Raw genomic sequence first — 27623 nt, forward strand, 5'->3', positions numbered from 1 at the left:
CCCTCCCCTCCCCTCCCCTTCCCTTCCTTTCCTTTCCTTTCCTTTGCTTTCCTTTGCTTTCCTTCTTTTATTATTCTTTCTTTCTTTTTTTAGAGACAGGGTCTTACTCTGTCACCCAGGCTGGAGTGCAGTGGCATAATCATGACTTACTGCAGCCTCAAACTCCTAGCCTCAAGTAATCCTCCTGCCTCAACCTCCCAAGTAGCTGGGATCGTAGGTATGTGCCACCACACCTGGCTATTTTTTATTATTATTTTTAGCAGAGACAAGGCCTCACTATGTTGCCCAGGCAGATCTCAAACTTCTGGACTCAAGCAACCCTCTTGCCTCAGCCTCCCAAAGTGCTGGGATCACCAGTGCACCCCCCTGTACCCAGCCAGCCTTTTCTAGTGTTTTCTTTGACTTGTTATTTGCTTCTATTTGCTGGGCTTTCTCCACATTTCTCTCAACCTCTCCTGCTCTAACCTTTCACAAAACCATCATTATTAATTTGTTTTATTTTCAATTGAATTTCAAAATCAAAGCAAGAGAGCGAATGTTTGAAAAGGAGAAAGAGAACGGGGCGACACTCAAAGGTGCCAGCCCTTGAAGACCAGGCAGACTGGCATCCCCTGACCATAGCATAGCTTCCAGCACAGCAGGGCCAGTTTCTGGGGGGCGGAGGGGAGATGGGTGCCAAAGGTGCCTGGAGTGGGAGTGGGATTAGCAGCCTGGAGCTTGCCTGAGCTCCCAGGCACCTGATGGAGGCTGGCACCTAAAACCTCCACTGAACCCTAGGGCCCCTGGTAACCATTTGCCAGAAACTCTACAAAGTGCTTTAGAAACACTGTTGTTAACCCATCTCACATATAAGGACTGAAGCTCAGAGAAGCTAAGTACCTTTCCTAAGGTCACACAGCCAGTAAATGGGAAGATGGGGACTTGAACCCAGACCCATGTGACTCCAAATCTATACTTGGCCCACTATAATGGACCAGAAAATGGTCCTTATTTTGTAATAGTTTAATAACCACTCACGCAACACCGCTGCCTAGTTGTATGGACCAATGACTGATTTTCAAATGTTTTCATGGGGAAAAAGTCGGTTTATTAGTACCTGGTACTTTACACATATTGCTTTGAAATTTTAATAATAATTGGAAAATGAGAGTTGGAAGTTTATTAGGTTCGACTGAAGTAAGTTGTCAAATGGCTCAGGAAGGGCCACGCCTAACAGAAGCACCAAGCATGTTATACTGAGAAATCCCCCTTAGGCACACATTGGCTGGGGAGAGTCCTGGCGTTCATTTCCTCTCGCACGTAGCCTTATGGGTCCCTTCAGTGAACACACGGTGGCGCTACCTGCACGTGCCTTTGCAAACTGCAAGCCCTCCAAACAAAAGTGGTTAGTTTCTGCCTCTTGGGATTACAGTCAGATTCTGGCAGCATTTCGCATTCATAACTGAACTTTCCACATAAAAGCAATCTCTCTCACTGTTTTGTACACAAAGTGTGGCAGCGTTGTCTGAGTACAGTAATGTTGGAAAGAGATGAAGCATTGTAAATGTTTAACAACAGATCTCTGTTAAATCCACTCTAACGAATGCAACCGTTTTGATGAACACTATTTTTAAAGAGAGAGAAAAATACAGACCTTCCTTTGCAAGCTATCTTTGAATAAAAGATAAAACCAATGCACCGAATTGGCTTAGTGGAAACCCATCATATGTTTCATTAGACCACTTGCAGATAGCCCAGTGCCAACCTGTAAATATTCTCTCTTGAAAACCACACCTTATGGATATACAGCAATCATTTTCTTTAAAGGAGGATATGTTCACACAGTTACATTTTGTACAAATATAAAGTAGGCAAAATTGAGAGAATACAACCTAAAACATGACTCATTAATGAAGTTTGTGAATGAGTAATTCCCTCTTTTTGAATGAGTAAAAAAACCCTCTTTTCTCCAGCCCCAACGTAATCAGAGATGAAAGAAGACAGTTTTAGCTTGGTAAATAAGAAATAAACAAGCGCTTGAAATGGATACGTTTTTTCTTTTAAATTTGTTTTGCAAAGGGTTTTCTTCCCTGAAAACAACATACTAAAATAGCTCATTCACAAACTTCATTAATGAATGTTTGAAAATAACATATCTTCCAAATTAAAAATTCCTCAAGAAGTGCACATGTTGAAGCTGCCAGGAATAAGGACTGGATTTATTCTATTCATTCTTTAGGCACTCATTCAACAAGTATGTGTGGGATGGCTTCTCCATGCAGGCACTGTATAAGCAGCAGGGATTCCCAGAACTGACATCCTAGCAGAGGGCATATGGGTGGGGTTGTGGAGTCCAGTAGGAAACTGGCTAAGGCGGTGTAGACAAAGTGCTAGCGGGCATCAACACTCGGGAAAACAAAGCAGGACGTGGGAATGGGACAGGGCACCTGTGATTGTGGGGTAGGTTTCCTCACTGGGTAGGTGACAATGAAGTAAAGCTCTGAAAGAATGGTGGCCTGAGACCTGGGATATCTGGACAAAGATGGTTACTGATAAAGAAGGAATAGCAAATTTGTGCGGCAGACTGTGCGGGTGCCTGCCCCCACATTCCAGGGAAGAGTGGGGAGGTGACGCGGTTGCAAGCCAAGGGTGACTTGGCTAGAAAAGCAGCACATGACCCCCTTTGTGAAGACTGGATTAAAATTGTGCAATGGTTGCATTAAGTTTGCAGATCTTCAGGGACACATCTCTTGCAGCTTCCCTCTACTTGTGTAATTAGAAATGAATAAATGTTAATAAGGAAGTTGAAAAGGCTCTAACGGTCTAGGACATTATATAAAGCTTACTGGAACATGAAGTTCTCAAAGTGTACTAGGATTGCAAAAGCAGCCACAGGACCCTGATTTTCCAGATTCCTGTGGAGCTGAGGGGGGGGAATCACAGCACAATAGCGGGACACATGGCAAAGGAGCATGGAGCTGTGTGCTAGCAGGTGCATAGCGGGGTCATGGCCACGGTTGTTCAGTGGGGCCACCAGATAACAGATGAACACTGCAGCCATCTCACATGTGACTGCCCTCGCCCTTCATTTCCTATCCCCCACTGTGTGGAGCTCTTGGGCCACAGTTACAGCCGGAGGAGGCTGTGGATTCAGAAACGCAGTTGTGGATAAGGAAAGGTTTAGCACTGCCCACAAATGAAAAGCGACCTTCCAGATTTAGAGAAAAGGAAAAAGCAAACAAAACAAAATAAAAACCCTCTTTTCTCCAGCCCCAATGTAATCAGAGATGAAAGAAGACAGTTTTAGCCTGGTAAATAAGAAAATAAGCGCTTGAAATGGATACGTTTTTTCTTTTAAATTTGTTTTGCAAAGGGTTTTCTTCCCTGAAAACAGAATACTAAAATAGCAAGTTGTGTTTTCATTTATAAATCCTTCTCAAGAGGAAATCTAATAATAACAAGGGGTTTCCATTGGATTCCAGCTTATTGCATAATGTAAATATATATCTATCCTCTGGGGAAAGAAACCTTCCCTGAGCCAGGTATTTCTCATTTAAATTTGTGATTTTATTCACTTCCATTTTTTCCTCTTCCTTTACCTTGAACAGCCTCTGAAATTGAAGAGCAGTGTTCAATTCTACAGCTTATTAGATAGGGCCTCTTCATTCAGTGATGCAAAGTTTAAAAAGAACACAGACAATGACTTGCTACGTTTTGTTCCACATCCAATCAGAAGAGTAGCTTGTGGCTCAAAAAGTCTTATCTTAGAAGATCAAGTGTCCGCATTTTAAGCGAGCGGGGCTGTATACTAGAAAGAAGAACGGATTAGAGTCAGTCATACTTTCAAACCTCAGCAGTATTTCTTAGGTTATTTAAAGACATATATTTTCTGGCTTCTTTGAGCTTCAGTTTCTTCTCCTATAAAATAGGAAGAATAATAATGTGGTAGATTAAAAATGGCAGCCAAATCGCTGACCCTCCTCCCATTGAGAGGCAGACTCTGTCCTCTCCTCTTAAATACAGGTGGGTTTTCTGACTGCTTTGACTGAGAGAACAAGGATGTGATGCTGTGCCACTCTCAGGGCTCAATCTTCAAGGCACAGGCAGCTCCCACTTCCCATCTCCCACAACATGAACTGGCTCTTGAAACCCTGAACAGTGCAACTCCCTTGAGGCTGCCATGATGTGAGGAAGCTCACGCCACCCCGGTAGAGGTGTATGAGTGGAGAAGGGTAATGGCCAGCTGCCCCTCCTCTCCTAGCGGCAGCCATGAGAGCCGTCCTAGCCGTCCAACCGTGAAGCCGAGTAGAGCCCCTCTGACTGTGCCCTGTCCGAATGTTCCATCCACACCATCAGGAGATACAATAATACTGTTTTAACCCACTGGGCTTTGAGATGGCTTGTTAAGCAGCAATAGATAAACATACTAAATGCTTATGTTGTGGAGTTACTGTCAGTTTTACAAATAATCCCTCCAAAGCGCCCACACAGAATGGACACAGAGGGAACAGTCAGTAAACAGGAGCCATCATTCGTACCGTTGTTCTCATCATCTTCCCACGAGAGTGTTTATTAGAAATGTGATCAGAGAATCCTTTCTGAGCTCACGAAAGGCATTGAAATCCCTCACAGCTGACTTGCATGGGAGTACATGGGCTTTGGGATAGCAAATCCTTCCTAGCCCAAGCCAGTCAGGTGCAGGAGAGCCACTAAAAGCCTGCTACTGCCGGCACTGCCATTCAACATGTGTCCTCTCAGCAAACGAGACGTGCCTTCCCTGCACTCCAGAAACATTGCAGCTCCACATTGTTCTTGTATATTTTCCTCTCCTGTAAATCTCCCTGATTACCTAAACTCAGTAGGCAACTAAGCACAACTGGGTTTACAGAAGGCAAAGTGACCTAAGAGAGCTTCGAATATAGCTGTTGATGTCCAGACTGCACGGAGAGCTCGCCAGCCAGGTTGAGAGCCTTTCAAGCACTTATCGTCCCCCTACTTCCAAGTGACCTTCTCTCTAGGGCACAGGTATTTAGGAGACACTTCTAATGATGACTGTAGACATCTTGGGACCATTGAGACATTGGTAATATTAGGAAATAAAGTACTTTCAATGGAGCGAACTTGAAGGATTCAGAATTCCAAGATTCCTTAACCTCTCCTGCTCAGGTCCACTGCTCCCCATCCTGGCTGCCATCAACACCTTCTCTTGCCCGGCCTGCTGGACAACCTGCTCTTACTGATTAGTCATTCTGCCACCAACGTGGTCTCTATTCAGTGCATCTTCTCCTCTGCAGCACAGTCTTCTTAAAGCACCAGTGTCACAGTGCAGTCATGCACCTCTTTGTTTTAGTCCTTCTTTACTAATGGAAGAAAAATGTACCAATTCGAGAAGCCTAGCTTCCCAACCCCTGTGTGCCGCCCCTCACTTCTCTGACTGATGGCTCAGGGGTTAACTCTTTGGGAGGAGTGAGGGACAAAAGCCAGGATGACATGGCCCACAGCTGATGGAAGCAGCCAAGGCCAGCTTGGAGGGGAGGGGAGGACCTTCTGCTTAAGGATTTCTTCTATTTCTTACAGTCAGCCTCTGGATCTAAACGGGGACTCTTAAGATCAGTCCAAGTTACCAGGACCAGGACAAATAACTTGGAATGAGGTGCTTTTTTCCATCAGTTCTTTGGAACTGTTTGGGTTAAAAAAAGAGATGTAACTGAAAGCACAAAGTTACAAAGCAAAACGAGGGAGGGAAGAGTCAAGACTCATGTGTTTCTCAGCCAAGCTGGGACCAGGTGCTCAGTTGTTTGCTGATGGTTTAAGCTATCTCTGTCCCCTAAGGAGAACAGCTTAGGAGCCGTCAGAACCTGCTCGAGTTCCATTTAGAAGCCAAGTGCCCACGTTCCTGCTGTGCCCCATGTTGTTTTCCTGGTGCCAGTTTCTCCTGTCTCACTCCTGAAGCTCAGGTTTTCAGCTTCTCCTTTCCATCCTCATCTTCAGCATCCCCACGGGAACCTTCCTGGACAGGTTTCTGTCACTGATCTGAAGTGCAGGCCCCAGCTTGCTGCTGCCCTCCCTCCGACCTTGTTGCCTTTGGAAGGGCATTCTCTGCATGGCTTCTTGTTGCCCTGGGCTGGCATTCTGCCACCCATCCCATATCGTTCTCAGAACAGAACCACAAGTGAGTTGAAAACTTCCATCCAGTGAGTTATGTAAAAGCCACACCAGTAGCCACACAGACACATGGGACCATGATGAGGATGTAGCATTTGCAGATAATTCCAGGAAGAGTTTCTACCTTAACAATGACTTGCTTTACTTTCCTCTATTCCTGAGCTTCAGTGCTGATCCTACAGATGAAGAGAGAAAGGTCCTTCTCTCATGGTGCAGACTGAGGACAAAACAGCAATGCACCTGAACACGTCTGTCTCCAAGCCATCCCCAAGATTCTGTTTCAGTCCTTCTTTGAGCTGTGGCCTTTACCACTGTAGAACTTCAGTTTTATGGTGTTGACCTTTAAATCCAAGATGGATCCGATAATTCAGATAAGCGTTGACCAGCAGATGACTTCCAGTTTAGACTACAGCATATGTCTTTAATATTCAAACAGGCTTCCAAATCAATACTCTTACTGAATTATAATTTTCTACATCTCGTTTATTAAAAATATGAATTTATGAAAACAACAGAACTTAGCAACCTTAACCTGTCCTTTATCCATGTTTCAAGACTCTTGGGTTGTGTGGGAAGGTGTTACCGTGAACGTGCTCCTCCACCCCACACCTTGGGCTGGCTTCCCTATCAGGTGGGCCAATTCAGCTCCCAGAGACCAGTTTGAGGCCCTGGCCAGCCTAAGTAGGTTCCAGGAGTTGGTGGCGGTGGGGGTGGGGGGTCTGTCTGTCTTTTGATTCTCACAGTAGCAAGAGCATGGACTGCCTTACTGTTCAGACATTGAACAGGAAAAACATAACTCTTCCCACTTGTTGCTGGGACTATCTGTGTGTAATTTTCCCAGAAAGATTCTTTTTTTCCTGCATCCTGAGTAAAGACTTCTCTTTCTGACTCTTAGGTAAGCATTGGACTTTTTTTGCACAGAGTATCATTCACAATGAACTTTGCTCCTGACAGTAGTTTTAGATATGGAATTAGTGTAACATTTATATTAGAACAAAAGTTTGTATGTTTTATATAGAATATGTTTAGGTGATTCACAAGAGTTTTTGAAGCTGAAGTTATGCTCATTTTACTCCCAGAGCTATGATGAAATCTGTTGACTCTCTGTTCACATTTTGTAATATTCCAAAACTTTGAATTCTGTGTAGAGCAGTTTTTTTAAGGAGGCGAGGCTGTAAGGCTGGTAGGGGACCCAGATGGCACACGCAGTGTTTGCTTGCTCATCAGAACATGTTTTGCCAAAAGTGTTCCATGTGCAAGGCACTGAGATCTGCCAAGGGCACCAGCAAGGACAAGTCAGAAACAGTCCCTTCCCTTGAGGAGCTCACTTTCACAGCAAAAGAGACAGATAGTAAATCACAGTTTTAGAAATTACAAATATGGAAAGTGTTGCCAAGGAGACTAAACCTCCCTGCTCCAAGGGGTGAGGTGTGGGGTGCATTAGGGAGGGCTGGACATGAGCGGCATCCCAACAGAGCAGGGAAAGCTGGGGGATAATAGTCTTTTCTCTGTTTTCTTTCTTTCTTTCTTTCTTTTCTTTCTTTTCTTTCCAGTCTTTCTTATCTTTCTTTCCTTTCTTTCTTTTTTTTCTTCCTTTCTTTCTTTCTTTCTTTCTCTCTCTCTCTCAGTCTCTCGTCTTATTCTTTCATTCTCTTCTCTTTCTTTCTTTCTTTTCTTCCATCTCCTTTCTCTTTCTTTTCTTCCTCCTTTCTTTTTTCTTTCTTTCTTTCTTTCTTTTCTTTTCTTTCTTTCTTTCTTTCTTTCTTTCTCTCTCTCTCTCTCTCTCTCTCATTCTCCCTCCTTCCTTTCCTTCCCTTCCTTCCTTCCTTCCTTCTTCCTTCCCTTCTTCCTTCCTTCCTTCCCTTCCTTCCTTCCCTTTTTTCTTTCCTTTTGTTTGAGACAGAGTTTTGCTCTGTCACCCAGGCTGGAGTGCAGTAGCATAATCACAGCTCACTGCACCCTCAACCTCCTGGGCTCAAGTGATCCTCTCACCTCAGCCTCTTGAGTAGCTGGGACAACAAGAGTGTGCTACCATGCCTGGCTAATTTTTAATTTTTCAGGTAGAGTCGGGGTCTCATTATGTTGTCAAAGCTGGCCTTAAACTCCTGGGCTCTAGCAATCCTCCCGCCTCAGCTTCCCAATGTGCTGGGATGACAGGTGTGAGCCATGGCACATGGCCAAGGATGACAATCTGAGGAAAGACTCATCAGTGGAGAATGAGCTTCCAAGAGCCTGGGACCCTGGTGCCCGAGAGCGCCGCTTGCAGTTAAGGTGTGAGGGTGTGGATGCCAATCTAAGAGCAACCAGCACAGCACTTTCTGCAAACGTGGCACTCACTGTAGTATTCGTCAGCTGAATAAGTGATGCTTCCTTGACATGTTACAGGGTGCATCCCGAGCCTGAAGACTTGGGGGGAACAGGCTGAAGGCCGATGATATGAGATTTGGGAGGAAAGATATATTCAATTAACTCTGGTATTTTTCACATTTGGAGGTTCGGATTTTTATAAATGAAGATTTAGGGTTGACTCTTGCATTGTAAGCAATTCCAGGGAAGGGTCAAATGCCTCTTAAAATGACACGTATTATAAAATAAAAGAAAGAAGCAGTGCTCATCTGGCTGTGGCTTGATTGCCTCCAGTAAGGAAATCAACCTCAGCCAGGCTGGCAGGGGCTGAGGAGCAGTGGAGGACGCTCCTCCCATCCATTCATGGGGCTGCACGTCTCCTTCGGTGGCAAGCAAGGAAAAAGCCCCCTATGAACCCCAGATGCTAGTGTGTAGGGCAAAGAAGACCCAGAGGGCATACCCACCCCACCCCCACACACCACACACAGAGAGACACACACCACACACACATACACACACACACGGAGTCCCACGGGGACACACACAGAGACACTCATATATACCACACAGACACACACATCACACAGGCACACATATACTCACACATACATAGAGACACACAGACACACACAAATACAGACACAGATTCTCACACACACATACACACACACCCATCTTAGGAAGAGCAGGAAATTATTTCCCAGAGGAGAAGCTGCCTTGGATTGAGGACTTTAAGAAATCCCTCTGCCAGAGGATAGGAAGAAGGGAACAGGGAGAACTCAGGAGAGAGGGCAGCGTCTGTAGGCTCGCATCTGGAAGGCCATCTCTTCCCGGGCAGCACAAGGAGATCTGCAACTGAGGGAAATAAGAATTCTTAGCTGTGCACTTCCAGTGCTGAGATCCTCTGGACTCCGGACGAAGTCTTGCCATTGAGGTCTGCTGTCATTGGTCAGGAGTAGACTGGCTGGGCAGGAGGGACCCTGGAAAAAGTGACTCGTCACTCCCAGCCATTGTGTGAGAGAGCTGTCATAAAGGTGAGAGACACAGCCATGATTAACTTCAGAGGAGAGAGAGACCTATGAGGCTGGGCACGTGGAGACCCTCTAAGGATGAAGATGGTCATGGCCACCCCTCCCCCAACAAGAGTCTATCCAAGAACATCCTTGGACACATTTTGTAAAGCAAGGACCGTTCCACATGGAGGTTACGCAATAAGTGGTATTGCCGTGAAGAAGGAGAGCAATTGAGAGTTTTAAACTTGGATAGTTTTAACAAAAACCATCACGTCAGATATTCAGCAGAACATACTCCATGTGCAGACTGTACCCTCTGGGCATTTATTGACACCTAGTAAGAGCATACTTTAATTACGTGAAAGCTCTGGTAACAGACAGTGAAGCCTCCTTTGATGGGAATGAGACCTCGAGTTTATGACTTGCGTAACTAGGAGACTTGCTTCATCAATCTGCCTTTCATTAGCACATAATAACATCTCATTTTTATGGGAAGTTCCTTCAGTTAATTTTCTTAATTAGGTTTAACTAAAGGATGAAAGTAAAATCTTGCTACACAAAGTCCTGGTAAGGAAGACCACTGTGTTTAATGCAGTAATTCAAACATAAAAGCCACATACATCAAAGGTACACACAAATAAGAGAATTATGTTTTCTAAAGATCCGTGGAGCAGTGAAGACTAATTTCAGATGGACCCAGGGTTGTAAATTTAACTGAAAATGTCCACGCTTGGATGGAATGTGGGGCAGATCTAGGGTATGTAGCATTGGTATCCTTAATCCATGTTCTAAAAGATACACCAACGTCTATATTCCTAAGTGGAATGAGTGTACCATGCTGAGCAATAAACAAGTGAATTCCTCTGTGTTTAATAAATTTCCCACAAATGAGAAATCTCTCCCTGCTGTCAGAAACAACTGTGCTTTTTCGTAAGCAATTAACTTGTTCAAGTCATATGAAATTTTAAGCCACATTACCACTTTAGCATCTAGAAAGGCTGACATTAAATATGGCTCACCTACAGCTAGGGTTTAAGATTTGACAGCATATCCTAAGTATTCCAAGGCCACATCTGGATTGTTCTTGTTTTCATAGCCCTACACTCTGGTCGTCCAGATGCACTCAGCTATTTTTATATTTTTTTTGGTCTTCTTGAATTGTAGGCATTTCCGTAAGCTGCCTTGAATCATTTTTGGAATAAAGTGGGATATAAATAAGTAAATAAAGAAATGATGATTGCAAATTAAAGAACTCAAACAATTTAACCATACAATATAAACGAATGCAATAAGATCAAAGTCAAGAATATAAATCAACCATTCAAAAGCACAAACAGTAAAGCACTAAGATAATCAAAATATAAGTTGACAGCCCACTTCTCTGCTCTAAATACAACCACTTGCTATCAGACCAAAGTGATGTTCCCCACTTTATCTTTCCCTGAAGAAATGTCCAACTCTCGAAGCTTCTTGGTCTCTCATGGAAATAAAACTCAGCAGTCCTAGCTTCAACGGCTCTCTTGACATGCACTAATGTCTTGCCATGCAGACTAATCTGGTTCTTCCATTGCAGTTAAGTATCTTCTATGAGCTTTGATAAGCACTGAATCTGTCAAAGGTGAAATATTTCAGCAAGTATCTTCATACAGTATCTGCTATTTTGTGAATTACATATGATGCATGCCTTAGATGCCAAAGACAGAGGTAAAGTTGACATTGCACTGGGATAGCTTCCAGATAGATGCAACAAGTAAATATAAATTATTTATTTCTGAAAAGCTTTCAATCTTTGCAAGTTCTTATACTAATGACTTATTGAATCTTTGCATTTCTACATCATGTAACATAAAAGAAATAACTCTGGCTACCAAATCTTTGAGGACATCAATTCTGAAATGAATGTAAATCTTATTTTAAAAACTGTAATTTATCTATTCCACCAGAATTGGTCCAGGATACGGGAAGTAGTGGTACTAATATTATTTTCATTGATTCATCTACATCTCTTTTATTCAGCATTTTCATAGAAATGTTAATTTGTCAAACTGGAGCTTGACCAAAGGAACAAGAATGGAGCTGTGACTTAAAGCAGTGGTGTCCAAGTGTTATCAGGAAAGAAATTACAAGTCTTCCAAAATGGAATGAGAAGCTTTGGAGATCTGCGTAATGTCTCTGGAAGTGTCCAAGCTGACACCAAAAATTCTCTATCAGTTACAGCACTGAGGGGATCACAGCATTGTGTGTGGAGTAGAACTAGATTGTTTCCAAGGTTTCTTTGAGTGTAAAAGTCCTGTTTGTTGCAACATATTCGCAGTTCTTAAATAGTGGACAGGCTTAGCCTCATTCATCAATTTACTTAATGGCAGCCATGTAAAAATTAGTGAAAAACTACCAAAATATGTGTTTGAATTTAGAGTAATTGACTTAAGTCATATCATCTAGGATTAGCTAACCTGCTATCTATCTTAGTCTGTTCTGTTTTGCTATACAGCAATACCTGAGACTGTGCAATTTATAAAGAAAAAAGGTTTATTTGGCTCACCAGTCTGCTGGCTGGAAGATTGGGCATCTGGTGAGGGCCTCAGGCTGCTTCCACTCATGGTGGAATGTGAAGGGGAGCTGGCATGTGCAGAGATCACATAGTGAGAGAGGAAGCAGGAGAGAGGAGGGAGGTGCCAGGTTCTTTTTAACAACAAGCTCTCATGGGAACTAATAGACTGAGCGATCCATCCCCATGGCCTAGAAACCTCCTATTAGGCCCCACCTCCAGCACTGGGGATCCAGTTTCCACATTAGATTTGGTAACATCCAAGCCATAGCACCTTCACATTCCATTGTGTCGTTGCATGACTCCCAGGAAAAAAGCAGTTAGGTCATGTAATTTGCACGAAGAACAATGCTGGGACTTCATAGACATTATAGGAATAAGTGGAATAGCTATTTTTGTACTTGTTTAAGATGTTGGTATGTGCAGCAAAATTTTACATGAGAGTTGCTTTTATTATACCATAGTGCCTGGTGATAAGGTTGTAGATCCAGAGTTTGTGGGGCGAGGTTGTAAAGTCACAGATCCCCTACATGTGCCAAAAATAACCTGACAATTATAAAGAGCCAAGTTCCCATTCTTGAAAGTTGTTCTGGGGTCTTTTCTGAGAGATGGAACACAGTGAAACAGTATTGGTATGCAGCTTTGTGTTTGCAAATGGTATTATTTTAAAGAAACCGATTATAAAATGTATTAGAAAAGAGAAAGGCTTGAGCTTTTAAAATAGCGTCAATAAATACAAAGATTTTATTTTGAGGTAATCAAAGATTTTTAAAAATATGGAGTAGGCCATACTCACAGTGCCCATTATAAAAATGTATTTTAAAATTTTGGTTTTAAGATTTAGCAAGGCCTTGTGCTTTCAGCACATGATAGATTTTGCATCAGAGATATTTTCTGGGATCAGCAAAATGTGTGTTATTAATTACAAAACAGGAATAACAATTCTAGACAAGTTTAGGGTAAAACATTATTGTGTGATTGAAAATAGAATTGGGAACTCCAAACTAACTCCCTTCACTAAAGCAATGATTATGCAAGCAAAAGTTGTTACAATTAGCTTTTTCATATCTCTGGAATTTAATTTAAAAACTTACAACAATAAGGAGAATGATGAAATAAGGAAGAAACTGCTGAAATTTGTGAAGAGATTGTGGTAGCATTTCAACATACCTGTCCATGGTTCCTTGTTCCAGACCATGGCAGTAGCCATAAATATAGGACCTGTGTTCATGGTGCAGCTTGCTGGTACTAGATAGAGCAGTGTGGACTTGTTCTTGGAGAACTGTGTAAGTGGATGTTGATCTGCCTGGCGGCTCCCTGAAGGATTGGTCCATGGAGCTAAACTTTGTTTTGCCCACCATAGAGTTTTCTCAGAGCTGAGTGGCTTTCCAGGCAGCGTTTGTCAAATCCATTTAAAGGTAAATATACTAGAAGCAGCCCCTAAAGAGCAGGCAGCAGGCAAGCCAAAAAAGTCTGGGAAGGAAGGAGTTGGGGAAAGAGATACACAAGGGAACAAAGGCTTTGAAAAGCTCCCATGCATACCAAGGAAACTAGAAGATTATACTCATGCCCAGGACCAGAACTATGTTCATAGAAGACCAGAAAGGACCCTAAGCTTTTATCTCTGGCTGCTTCTATGCTCTGTGCAAGCAGGAAATGAGGGCTAAGGCAGAGTTGTAAGCAGCCTGGCGAAACATGAAATGAGTTCCCTCAATAGAAGTCAATCTGAAAACCCACGGGTTTTTGTTTGTTTGTTTGTTTGCTTGTTTTAAGTTGGGGGTTGGTGTTTTTTTTTCCTCTAGACACTTAGGGAAATCTGTAGCTAACAGCTAAGCTAACAGAACAGACACTTTGTGACCATGTGCAGTGAAGAATGCAGTCTTTACAAAAATAGTTTGGAAAATGTCACTAAACAAACCACTCCAACCCATAACAGACAGCAACAATAAACCCTGGGCAGGGGTAAAAATCTGATTTCCAGAATTATGACATAATATTTGATATATAAATATTTGAAATACCTAATTTACAACAAAAATTATGAGGTATGCTAAGAAATAAGAAAATAGGGCCCAGTCACAAGAAAAAAGAAAATTAATGAAAACCGTCCCCAAGCAAAGCCAGACATTGAACTTGCTAGACAAAGACTTTGAATCAATTGTCTTAAGTATGCTCAAAGACATAAAGGAAGTGAGGAGAATAATCTCTCACTGAATAGAGACTATCAATAAAGAGATAGAAATAAGAAAATAAATCAAGTGGAATTAGCAATCCTGGAGCTGAAAAATACAGTCAGTAATATGGAAAATTCCCTAGGTCAGTTCAACAGCATATTTGAAATGGCAGAATACAAAGGTCAGTGTTCTTTTTAAAATTTTTTTTGTTTTGTTTTGAATAATCATAGAAATTAAGAGAAAAAAAATCAGTGTTCTTGAAGATCTATCAGTTAGAATTATCCAGTCTGAGGAGCAGAAGGAAAAAAGAATGGAGAAAAATAAAGAGAACCTAAGAGACATGTGAGACACATACCAACATACTAATGTATACATAATGAAAGTCCCAGAAGGGCCAGACACAATGCCTCATGCCTGTAATCCCAACACTTTGGGAGGCCAAGTTGGGCAGATCACCTGAGGTCAGGAGTTTGAGACCAGCCTGGCCAACATGGCGAAACCTCATCTCTACTAAAAGTACAAAAATTAGCCAGGCATGGTGTAATCCCAGCTACTCGGGAGCCTGAGGCAGGAGAATTGCCTGAACCAGGGAGAAAGAGGTTGCAGTGAGCCAAGATCATGCCACTGCACTCTAGCCTGGGTGACAAGAGCAAAACTCTGTCAAAAAAAAAAAAGAAAAAAGAAAAGAAAAAAGAAAAAAGTCCCAGAAGGGGAGAAGAAGTAGGTAAAGTCAGAAACAATATTTGAAGGGAGAATAACAAAAGAGAGCAGAAAGAATATTTGAATAATGGCCTCAGACTTCCCAAATATAATGAAAGATATGAATCTACATATCCAGCAAACTCATTGAACTCTAAGTAAAAGAAACTCAAAGAGATTCACACTGAGACATTATTACATATTGAAAGCCAGAGACAAAGATAAAATCTTTAAAGTAGCAAGATCAAAGTGACTAGCCACAAACAAGGGATCATCAATTAGTTTATCAACTTATTCCTCATTAGATACTATGAAGGCCAGAAGGCAGTTGGATGGCATTTTTAAAGTGCTGAAAGAAAAAAAACCTGTCAACCAAAAATTATAAATTGGCAAAACTATCCTTCAAAATGAAGGAGAAATTAAGACATCCCTCAGTAAACAAGGCTAAGAGAGTTCAATACTAGTAGACCCACCTGCCCTACAAGAAATGCCAACACAAGGCTTTCAAGCTGAAATGAAAGAACCCTAGACAGTAACTGGAAACAACATGAAGAACTAAAGAGCACCAGTAAAGTTAGCTACCCAGGTAAATATTAAATCCATTATTATTATTATTTTAATGTGCAATGCCTCATTTTCCATATATGATTTTAAAAACAAATGCATAAAACAATAATTATAAATCTGTTTGCATAGGCTCACAATATATAAAGATGTAATTTGTGACAATAACAACATGAGGGGGCAAATGGAGCAATATAGATTCAGAGTTTTTGTATACTATTGAAGCTAAATTGAATATTAATTGAAACTTAGATTGTTACAAATTTAAAATGTTAATTGTAAACCTCAGGATAACCACTAAGAAAACAAATACAGAAATAATAATGAGAAGGAAATCCAAATAGTACACTATAAAAAATCAGTTAAACACAAAAGGCAGTAGTGAAAGAATTTAGGAATTCTTTAAAAGAAATATAGAAAACAAATTTTAAATGGCAAAAGAAATTTCTTTCTTATTAGTAATCACTTTTAAAGTAAATGAATCACACTTTCTAATTAATAGTCCAAAATTCACATAATGGATAAAGAAATATGCTCCAACTGTATGCTATCTACAAGCTACTCACTTTAGATATAAAGACACAAATAAGTTTAAAGTAAAAGGATAGAAAAAGACATTCCAAGAAAATACTAACCAAAAGAGAGCTTCAGTGTCTATTCTATACTAAGACAAAATAGACTTTAAATAAAAGATGTTAAAAGAGACAATGAAGAACATTATATAGTGATAAAAGGTCAATCCATAAAAAAGATGTCATAATCATAAATGTATAGGCACACAACAGATGTTCTAAATATCTGATGCCAACATTGACAGAATCGAAGGGAGAAATGGACAGTTCTAGGACAATAGTTGGAGATTTCAATACCCCACTTTCAATAACGGATAGAACAACTACACAGAAGATCAGTAAAAAGATACACAACTTGAACAACACTATAAACCAACTAGATCTAACAGACACGTATAGAACTTTCCACCCAACAACAGCAAAATATACACTCTCAGGTACAAATGAAACATTCTTTGAGATAACAATACATTAGGCCACAAACAAATCTCAATAAATTTTAAATGACCTAAATCATACAAAGTACATTCTCTGACTACAATGGAATGAAACTAGAAATCAATAACAAAGGAAAACTGGAAATTTCACATATACGTGGAAATTAAACACAAACTTGAACAACAAATGAATCGAAAGAATTTCAAGAGAAAACAAGAAAATACTTTGAGACAAATGACAGCAAAAACACAACATACCAAAATTTACAGAAAGCAGCAAATCAGTGCTCATATAGAAATTTGTAGATGTTAATAGCTACATGAAAAAAGAAGGAAAATCTCAAATCAATAAACTGGACACTTTTAGGAACTAGAAAAATAAACTAAATCCAAAGCTATTAGAAGGAAAGAAAGAAAATGATAGAATACGAAGAGTGAATCAACAAAAGCAAAGGTTAGTTCTTTGAAAAGATCAACACAATTAACAAACTGAAAATAAAAGAGAGTAGATTCAAATTACTAACATTAGAATTAAAAATATAACCTTAAAGAAACAAACAAGATTTTAAGGCAATACTATTAAAAAATATAGGCCAATGAATTAGATAATGTAGATAAAATGAATTAATTCTAAAAATAATAAACAATGAAATCTGACTCAAGGAGACACAGACAATATTAACAGATCTAAAACAAGTAAGTAAAGAAATTGAATCAGTAATAATAATAATAAAAAAAAACCAGCCAAGAAAATCCCAGTACCAGATGACTTCATTGGTGAATTCTACCAAACATTTGAAGAGTTAAAATTAAACTTTCTCAAATTATTCAAAAGGTAGAAGAGAAGGGAACACTTCTAAATATTTTATGAGTTATGCATCACCCAAATACCAAAGCCAGATGAACATATTACAAGAAAAGGAAACTACATACAAATCCCTTACAAATACAAGTGCAACAATTCTCAACAAAACTCTATCAAGCTGAATCCAGAAGCATATTAAACAGATTACACATAATGATTAAGTGGTATTTATCCCAAAAATGCAAGGATAGTTCAACATAACAAAGTCAATCAATGTAGCACACCACATTAATTGAAGAAAGGAAAAAGAAAACAACCCATATAGTCATTTCAATTGATGCAGAAAAGGTATCAGACAAAATTCAGTGGTCTTTCGTGATTTAAGAAAGAAGGCAGTCAGCAAAACAGGAATAGAAGGAAACTTCCTCAAGATGGTGAAGGGCGTTCATGAAAAGCCTCATAGCTAACATCATATTCAACTGAAAAACTGAACCCTTTCTCCCTATTATCAGGAACAATACAATAATTTCTACTTTGAAATTATTTGAACAATACAATAATATTCAACATTTTACTGAATGTTCTATTCATAGCAATTAAGCAAGAAAAAGAAATATAACACATCTACATTGTAAAGGAAGAAATAACACTATCACTATTCACAGATGACATGATCTTATATACAGACAATACTCAAGACTCCTCATAAAAATTATTACAGCTCATGAATTCAGCAAATTGCGGGATAGAAGACACACAAAGTCTGTTATATGTGTGTATACTAGCAATGAACAACCTGAAAGGACGTGAAAACAATTCCATTTACAATAGCATTAAAAAGAATAAACTAGTTTGGAATAAACTTAACCAAGAAGGTGCAAGATTTGTATACTGAAAACTATAAAATATTATTGAAAGAAATTAAAGAAGACCTAAATAAATGGAATGTATCTTGCATTTACAAAGTGGAAGACTTAATATTGTTAAGACGACAATACTCCTCAAATTGATCTACAGATTCAATACAATCCCTTCAAAAATCCCAATAGTTTCTTTTTCCGTTGTTGTAGAAACAGAAAAGCTAATCAAAAAGTTCATAAGCAATTGCACGGGACCCCAAATAGCCAAAACAATATTTAAGAACAAAGTTGGAGGACATACATTTCCCAATTTCAAAACTTACTACAAAGCTACAGCAATCAAAACAGTATGCTACTGGCATTAGGATATACCATAAAAGTGTAGGTTAGATCATATACATATGGATCATGGAATGTAATTAAGCCTGCAGAAATAAACCCATACATCTATTTTCACTTGATTTCAACAAACATGCCAAGAACATGCAATGGGAAAAGAATAGTTTCTTCAACAAATAGTGCTGAGGTCACTAGATATCCACATACAAAAGGATGTTGGACCTTGATCTCACATTGTATACAAAAAAAACTTCAAAGTATCAAATATCTAAATGTAAAGGCTAAAATTATAACACTTTTAGAAGAAAAGATACTGATATGTCTTCATAATCTTGGATTTGGCAGTGCTGTTTTGCCTATAATAACAAAAGTACATGCAACAAAAGAAAATAGAAAAATTTGGCTTCAAAATTAAAAAGTTTTGTGCATTAAAGTGCACAATCAAGAAAGGGAAGGCTGGGCGTGGTGGCACGTCCCTGTGGTACCAGCTATTTGGGAGACTGAGACAGGAGGCTGAGGTAGGAGGTTGAGAAGGGAGGATTACTTGAGCCCAGGAGTCTGAGGCCAGCCTGGGCAACACAGTAAGACTCCATCTCCACAAAAATGTTTAAAAATTAGCCAAGCTTGGTGGCACATACTTATAGTCCTAACTATGAGGAGACTGAGGCAGGAGGATCACTTGAGCCTGGGAGGTGCAGGCTTCAGTGAGCCATGATCACACCACTGCACTCCAGCCTGGGTGACAGAGTGAGACCCCAACTCTTAAAAAAAAAAAAGGGGAAAAGACAGCTCACAGAATAAGAAAAAATGCTGGCACATCATATATCTGATAAAGATGCAGGATACAAAATATATAGAGAACACTTACAACTCAACAACTGAAAAACAAACAACAACCCAACTCAAAAATAGGCAAAGAACTTGAATAGATATTTCTCCAAAGAAGATACACAAATTGCTAATAAGCACGTAAAATTATGGTCAATATCACTAGTCACTAGGGAAGTGCAAATTGAAGCCACAATGAAATACTACTTCACAACCACTAGGATGGCTATAATAAAAAAAAATCTGAGACTAACAAATGTTGATAAGGATGCAGAGAAACCAAAACCCTCATCAACTGCTGGTGAGAATGTCAAATGGTAAAGCTGTGGAAAACAGTTTGGTGGTTTCTCAATTAGTTAAACATGGAACAACCCTAGGACCTAGCAACTCCACTCCTAAGTATACCTCCTGAAGAATTGAAAACAAGCGTCAAACCAAAACTGGTGTATAAACGTTCATAGCTGCACTATTTGCAATAATCAAAAGATGAAAACAACCCAGATGCTCGTCGACTGATGAAGAGCTAAACGAAATGTGGTCATCCATACACTGGAATACTATTCAGCCATAAAAAGGAAGAAAAAGTCCTGATACATCTATAACATGGATGAACCTAGAAAACGTTATGCCAAGTGAAGAAGCCAGAGAGAAAAAGCAACGTAATGTCTGATTCCATCAAAATAAAATATCTGGAATAGGCAAATCATAGAGACAGAAAGCAGATTAGTGGTTGCCCAGGGCTGGAAAGTGGCAACTGGAGTGACTGCTTACAGGGACAGCGTTCCTTTTGGAGTGATGACAATGTTCTGGAGCTAAATAGTGGCAAAGGTTGCATAAAGTTATAAATGTACGTAATGCCACTGATTTTGTACTTTAATATGGTTAAAATGGTGAATTTTATATGATTTTAGCACAGTAAAAAGTTATTACTCAGATGGTTATTTATAAACATTGTCTTTGTCTACACCAACTATATGTTAAATTTTCCAAAAGTGATTAACTTTCAGAAAACAGATAATACATTGCCTTAAATGATTCTTATTTCTGTTACCTTGTCATCAGTATTCAATTGCAGCCTCTTTGGAGTGGAGTCAGTGCGTGTTAATCTCCGTAGTTCTCACAGTGCCTCTTTCAATGTCACGTATGTAAGAGTTCCTAAAGTAAAATGACTTATGGTGAGGAGGAAGGCGTCAAAACCACAAGATGCACCATGACAAGCTGCATAACATCACCCTCTCAGAACTTCTACTTCTTAGGCATCTACCCTGTATCTCACACACTCAACATTTCTAATCTCTATACCAACTCTGTGGGTAGGTCCACCAGCATACTACAGGGATAATAGTTGATCTGCTAAGACGAAGAGTGAGTTGAAGTGAGAATACCATAAACAAACAGTTTCAATATACGTTGAATATTTTATTTTAGTTAAAAATACGTAAACATACATTTATTCATCAATCTTTTCATAACACACCAGGAACATATCTTGGCCCATAGTTGCACCAACTTCTTGTATACATCTCACTTGTAATGCATGGCCTACGATTTCCAGTTGGAGTTTCTTCAGTGAGAAGGGATAACTTAGAGACATGTGTGAAATCATTAGAGTTCAGATTCCTTCTGTATTTTTACATCCCTCCACCTCAGTCAGTAACTAACAGTTGTCTTGTTTGTACCTTACTCAACAGCAATGTTTTAAGTCACTTTGCATATCGTCTTTCCATCACATTCACCTTGGGTTTCACAGAGACAACAACTTTATTTAAAAACATAATAATTATTAATTTTTTGTTTTCATCCAAAAACTAACTTTTAAAATTATTGTACAGTTATAACAAAAAGAACAGCAAGCATACATAAGCTTGGGAATTAAAACTTATTATGTAGGGTTATACAACTTAGCCGGTGGTACCAGAAGTACCTGGGTGTGCAGGAGACAAGTCCTGCCTCTCCATCTTTCTTTTGCACAGGAATCCCCTAAAGAGCTTAATGAAATGCAGATTCTGGTTCAGAACCTGAATTTGTGCAATTTTAACAAACTCCCAGTTGCTGCAATGCTGCTGGTCGAGGGTTTGCAGTGTGGGGAACAAGTCGCTATATCGGGCCATGCACAGCAGCCAGCATACTTTTCTGCAGCAATGGGAGTGCCATTAACCCAGAAAGTTGGTCAATGCAGGTCTAGCTTCTGTTCTACTGGGTTAAGAATCCCATCATATAAGTGAGGAAGCTAAGCACAGAGAAGCTGAATGATTTACAAAATGGGCAAGTGCACAGTGTACGAGCAGGAATTCAAACATGGGCCTATTTGGCTCCAAAGCCCGTACTCTTTCCACTTCACATCCAAGAGAGCCAAAAGCAGAGCACTGAAGAGCCCAGGCATCCACAGAGGGACCTGGAGGAAGTGGATGGCAACCCTGCCCAAACTACTCAGAGAAAACAGCAAAGGGAGAAAGCAGGCTCCAGGGCAATAGCTTTGACTTGCTGGCCGTCTTTAATCATTTTAAGAAAAAGACTTCATATTATCTTCTTCTATTTATGTATTGTCACAAAAACTTTGGGCTTGCAGAATTCGTGTTGCTTTTAATTATTTTATCACCACCATTTCCTCTAACATTCTGGTGTTTGTCAAGTGATTTGAAACTGAGATTAACTTACTGGCGCTCTGTTATTTGGGAAAATGATCAGAAACAAAGCACAAGTATAAAACTGGGCTAAGTACAGTGACATTAGTGCCTCCATCATTCCCTAGGAGAAAGGTTGTTCCAGAAATAGAAAGTATTGCTATTTTTTTTAACCAGGCTGATCATATGAATTCATATTCAGTGCTTTATTATACTAAAAACTGCACATGACTCCTTTGGATCTTTGGCTCAATAATCACTTTGATGTTTTATTTATTGATGCAAAAAGTACTTTCCTTTCAAGTTTGTTATCTCTCATTTCAATGGAATTTTTCAAAGTATTAAGAAACCAGCTCCACAGTACTGTCTATCCAGTTTTAAATTGGCACAAGATTCTAGTGTTATGAGTGCCCCTGGGTGTTTCCTGCCATTTAGTTTCAAGCTAATAAGGAAATGCAGAGGTTGGCTAGAATTTGCTGTGAATACTGTAGATAGACATTTGTGCTGGAACGCACTCAAAGAAGGTTGAGAGAATGCATTTTATCATACCAGGCACTTTGTTTTTTTGCTCATTGAAATGATTTGTGTTTGGAAATCAGAGCTATTTTTCGTCTTTGGCCAAATCTTTCATGAAGTCTGAACTTCCATGTTTATGAAACCCATCTGTGACATCATTGAGTGGTTTTCACAGTGAAAAGTAATTGTCAAGGAAGACAATATAAAATGTAATATATTTTTGGGAAAATGTTTATTCCAGTCTCTCACCCATTCTTTTAAATAAAGTTACTTGGGTTTTGTTTGTTCTGTTTTTGCTATTGAGTGTAGGAATTCTTTATATATCTTATTTATGAATCCCTTATCTGATGAATGGTTGCCAGATATTTTCCCATTCTGCAGGTTGCTTCTTCACTGTGCTCATTGTTGCCTTCACTGTGCAGAAGCTTTTTAGTTTGATGTGGTCCCATTTGTTTATTTTTGCTTTTGTTGCCTATGCTTTTAGTGTCGTGTCCATGAAATCATCATCAAGACCAGTGTCATGAAACTTTCACCTATGTTTTCTTCTATGAATTTTATGGTTTCAGGTTATATTTTCAAGTCTTTAATCTACATTGAGTTCATTTTTGTATATTGTGTGAGATAAAAGGTGGCGGGCGCCTGTAGTCCCAGCTACTTGGGAGGCTGAGGCAGGATAATGGCGTAAACCCAGGAGGCGGAGCTTGCAGTGAGCTGAGATCCGGCCACTGCACTCCAGCCTGGGCGACAGAGCGAGACTCCGTATCAAAAAAAAAAAAAAAAAGTCCCAATTTATTCTTTTGTATGTTGATATCCAGTTTTCCCAAAATTATGTATTGGTGAAACTATCTTTTCCCTATGTTTATTCTTGGTAGCTCTGTAGAAAAGTGGTTGACTATATATATGTGGTCTATTTCTGGTTTCTCTATTCTGTTCCATTGGTCTACATGTCTATGTCTTCATGTCAGTACCGTGGTGTTTTGATTACTGCGGCTTTGTAATATATTTTGAAGTCAGAACAAAATGATGCCTCTAGATTTATTCTTCTTTTTCAGTATGTTTTGATTATTTGGGGCTTTTTCATACAAATTTTAGGTTTATTTCTGTAAAAACTGTGATTGGGATGTTGATAGGGATTGAATTGAATCTGTAGATCACTTTGGGTAGTATGGACGTTGTAACAATATTATGCCTTTCATTCCATGAGTAAGTAATATCTTTCTATTTAGTTGTGTCTTTTTTCCTTCATTAATGTTTCATAGTTTTCATTGTATAAGTCTTTCATCCTTAGTTAAGTTTATTCTTAGAATAAAAAGCCAACCTACAGAAGGGGAGAAAATATTTTCAAGCCATATATCTGATATACAGATATATAAGAAACTCCTAAAACTCAATAGCAAAAAATCCTAATAACCCAATTAAAAAGTGGGTAAAATACTTGAATAAACATTTCTCTAAAGAAGATATGCAAATGGCCAACAGGAATATGAAAAGATGCTCCATGTTACTAATCATCAGGGAAATGCAAATCAAAACCACAATGAGATATTACCTCACATCTGCTAAGACGGCCATTATTAAAAAAAAAAAAAAGATAGCAAGTGCTGGAGAAAATGTGGAGAAATTGGAGCTCCTTTGCAAGACTGGAAGAAATGTAAAATGGTGCAACCACTATAAAAAACAGTTTGGAGATTCCTCAAAAAATTAAAAATAGAACTATCATATTACCCAGAAATCCCACTACTGGGTATATATCCAGAAACACTGAAATCAGATCTTGAAGAGATATTTGTACTCCCCCTTTCATTGTAGTATTCAATATGTAAAATATGGAATCAATATGTAAGATATTGTCCATCAGTGGATGAATGGATAAAGAAAATGTGATCTACACACACAATGCAATATTTTTCAGCCCTAAAAAAGAAGAAAATCTTGTGTATGTGACAACATGGACGAACCTGGAGGACATTATGTTAGGTGAAATAAGCCAGTCACAGAAGTACAAATACTGTGTTTTTCACTTATATGAGGAATCCAAAATAGCCAAACTCATAGAAATAGTGAAATGGTGGCTTCCAGGGGCTTGGGTGGAGGTACTGCTCAAAGGGTGTAAAGTTTTGTTATACAAGAGGAGTAGGTTCCAGAGATCTGCTGTACAGCATGGTGCCTATAATTAACAACATTGTCTTGTGCACTTAAAAATCTATTAAAAGTGTAGATCTCATGTGAAGTGTTCTTACTGCAATAAAAAAGATGTCTTTTTAAAAACACACTAAATGTCTTGTCATTGAACTTTTCACATTGAAAATAAGAGTATTGATTAGTTCAAAGTCATAGTGACTCTATACATCATTTTTGGGAAGATTAATAGAAAATGGAGACACAGAAAACAGCTTGGGGTAAAAATATGAAATTTAATCTGTATTATCAGATATACAGTCTGCCACTAGAATAGAGAGTGAAGTTTCTATAATGTGGAAAATATTTTTCATCAAACTTGTCCATGTGGAACCCGGGCAGTTCAGCTTCTTGTGTGACATCACCTCTTCTCTGCTGTCCATTTCTCTTGCCCAGTAGCTGACCTGTGTACAGGTTAACAGGGTTTGTAAGTGCAGGAGAGGTGACTTGGGGTGGAGACATGCACCAGAAGATTGCGTTTGCTGAAGAAGGATTTTACTACTTATGAAATGAAACACATCCTCAGAAAAGCTGGCACCAAATTTGAAGCAGGAAGTCCTCATCAGGAAAAGGTGATTCTAGCTTATATTCACTTGTTCCCTCTAATAAAGTCAGATATGCTACAAAGAGAGAACATCAATATGTCAGATATGCTACAAAGAGTCCCTCATCAAAAGGGAAAAATGAAGATTATTTACAAAAGTAGGGACCACAAATTTAGAAAAATCAACTAGAGCTACTGCAGTTTTCCAGGGCCACTAGCAGTGGGAACCAAAATATCCAAGATCTGAAGGGGCAAAGGAGGAAGTGGCTGCTGGTAACCTAGACAGGGAGGTCTTGTGGAGAGAGCTGTGTGATGGGAGTAGGCACCCCTACCCGCTCCTCCTGCCAGGGATCACCCATCTACACCCTGTTAGCTGAATCCAGTTAGAAGGCAGAAGGCAAGGGAGCCCGCTGCTATAGTCAGTGTGGGGAAGGAGGATAGGAAGGGGTGGAGAGGAGAACTGGAGGGACCAGTAGGAGATACCTTCATAACTTACTATGGAGAGCATCTCCTGGATTTTCCTCAGAGCCTATTCTGCTGAGCTTGGCCTCCCGTCCTGAGCACTTCATCCTCAAAATGTCAGCAAGCCTGCATATTTGAAGTGACCAGACCATGGCCCAGTTCACAGCACTGCCTTGCAGATTGAAGCAATGGTTGGACGTTTGACTTGGGTGCAAACACTGGGAGAAGTTATGGAGGGTTTGAGTAAGTGATGACTAGGCAATAGATACTTTTATTAACCATTTGCAAATGTGGCTTTACGCAGAAGGTGGGATAGGCCAGGGCTGATGTGAGAGTAGTGTGCTAGAACAATTCACGAAAGTATACCGGTGGCCTAGAAGAGTGCAGACGTGAAAGGGTACACACTTCTGCCTACAAGATCCCTCACACGACTGTGTGTCCACAACACACATTTATTTGAGGAGCTTCATTAAGGACATTAGATATCTCTCCAGCTTCACCTGAGATGTTCAAATATTTGTCACTTGAAATGGAAAATCAAGTGTGTGTGCATGTGTGCAGGAGCTCCCCTTGAAGGCACCTTCCCTCACTGGCCTGGAGACCTTGGGCCAGGAGAGATCTGGAAGGAATTGTTCTTGGACTGGCTGAGGAGCTGAGGGTCACTCAAACTGGAGAATGTTTGAAAGGTGAAATTGCCCACTTGCTGTAGGAGGGCACCCATTGTTCTGCCTGGACAGTTTCTGGGAGGAAACAGTTTCCCCTGACTTTGCTCAGCCTGGATCAAGGGACTGAGATTGGTGATTCCCACTCATACTGAAAAGCAGAGTCTGACGCCCCACTGATCTCTACTTTTTCTCTTCCCAAGTCCGGAGCCAGGTCAGAGGCTTTGTAAGCATCACTGAGTCCACATGTTCTGGAGGGGTCAGTGGTGGAGGCCTTAAAAATAAAAAGCTGGCCGGGCGTGGTGGCTCACGCCTGTAATCTCAGCACTTTGGGAGGCCAAGGCGGGTGGTTTACAAGGTCGGGAGATTGAGACCATCCTGCCTAACACGGTGAAAGCCTGTCTCTACCAAAATTAGCTGGGCATGGTGATGGGTGCCTGTAGTCCCAGCTACTTGGGAGGCTGGCTGGGGCAGGAGAATGGCGTGAACCCAGGAGGCGGAGCTTGCAGTGAGCTGAGATTGCACCACGGCACTTCAGCCTGAACGACTGAGCAAGATTCCATCTCAAAAAAAAAAAAACAAAACAAAAAAAAAAAAACTGTTGGGACGAGAACATGGAAAGTCATAACCAGATTTTTCAGTAAGAATTTAAAACTGTAAAGTATCTTGCTGTAGTAAGTTGTTACGAAAATTAATCAAGTATGCTTGTATGGAACTGAGTACAAGACCATATGATTTAGTGTGCATTCGAGAAATGGCTGTTGTTGTTTTTAAGAAAGCCAGGCTAAAATTCCGGGGCAAAAAAAAGAAGAGCTAAATCAATGCTCTTTGGCTTCTTAACCCTTAACCTCAGAAAGCTCCACTTTTATCATCTATAACATGAAATTAATGATGCCTTGTCAGTTGGTTGAAGTTGCCAAGGCATTCAAGCCTATATTCATTAGCTTTATTTTAGTCAATATTTTAACAGCTGGCCAGATTTGTTGGGCTATGTAATCCAGAGCAAGGAGTGAAGAAGAATTGTTTTGTCCATTGGCGAAATAGATACGCAACTGCAAGAGGAAAAGACTTTCATGTCGACAATGGATAAAGGTGTCAACTGGAGGTGGGATGCTGGCTGCTTCTCTTCCTACATAAATGGCAGAGAATGCTGTGAAGAATAGTATTGCTTTTTGATGGGCTCTAGTACTTGCATTGCTGTGCTCTCCATTTGATATTAGGAAGAAAATACCTTCTAAAAGTTGTGCAAAAGCTGTGCAAATGACTGTCAGGACAAACCAGCCCCATGTTTTACTAAGGTGCCTTTCA

At 39.9% G+C, this 27623-nt stretch overlaps 1 long non-coding RNA gene across 5 annotated transcripts in view; it reads left to right on the forward strand.

Annotated features, from left to right (window-relative positions):
• LOC108527491 (uncharacterized) overlaps positions 1-27623 on the forward strand; it is a 54563-nt gene that overhangs the window by 5586 nt on the left and 21354 nt on the right. The window lies entirely within an intron of this gene.

Source organism: Rhinopithecus bieti, unplaced genomic scaffold (genome assembly GCF_001698545.2).
Source record: "Rhinopithecus bieti isolate Rb0 unplaced genomic scaffold, ASM169854v2 scaffold_4654, whole genome shotgun sequence".
NCBI classification, from domain to species: domain Eukaryota; kingdom Metazoa; phylum Chordata; class Mammalia; order Primates; family Cercopithecidae; genus Rhinopithecus; species Rhinopithecus bieti.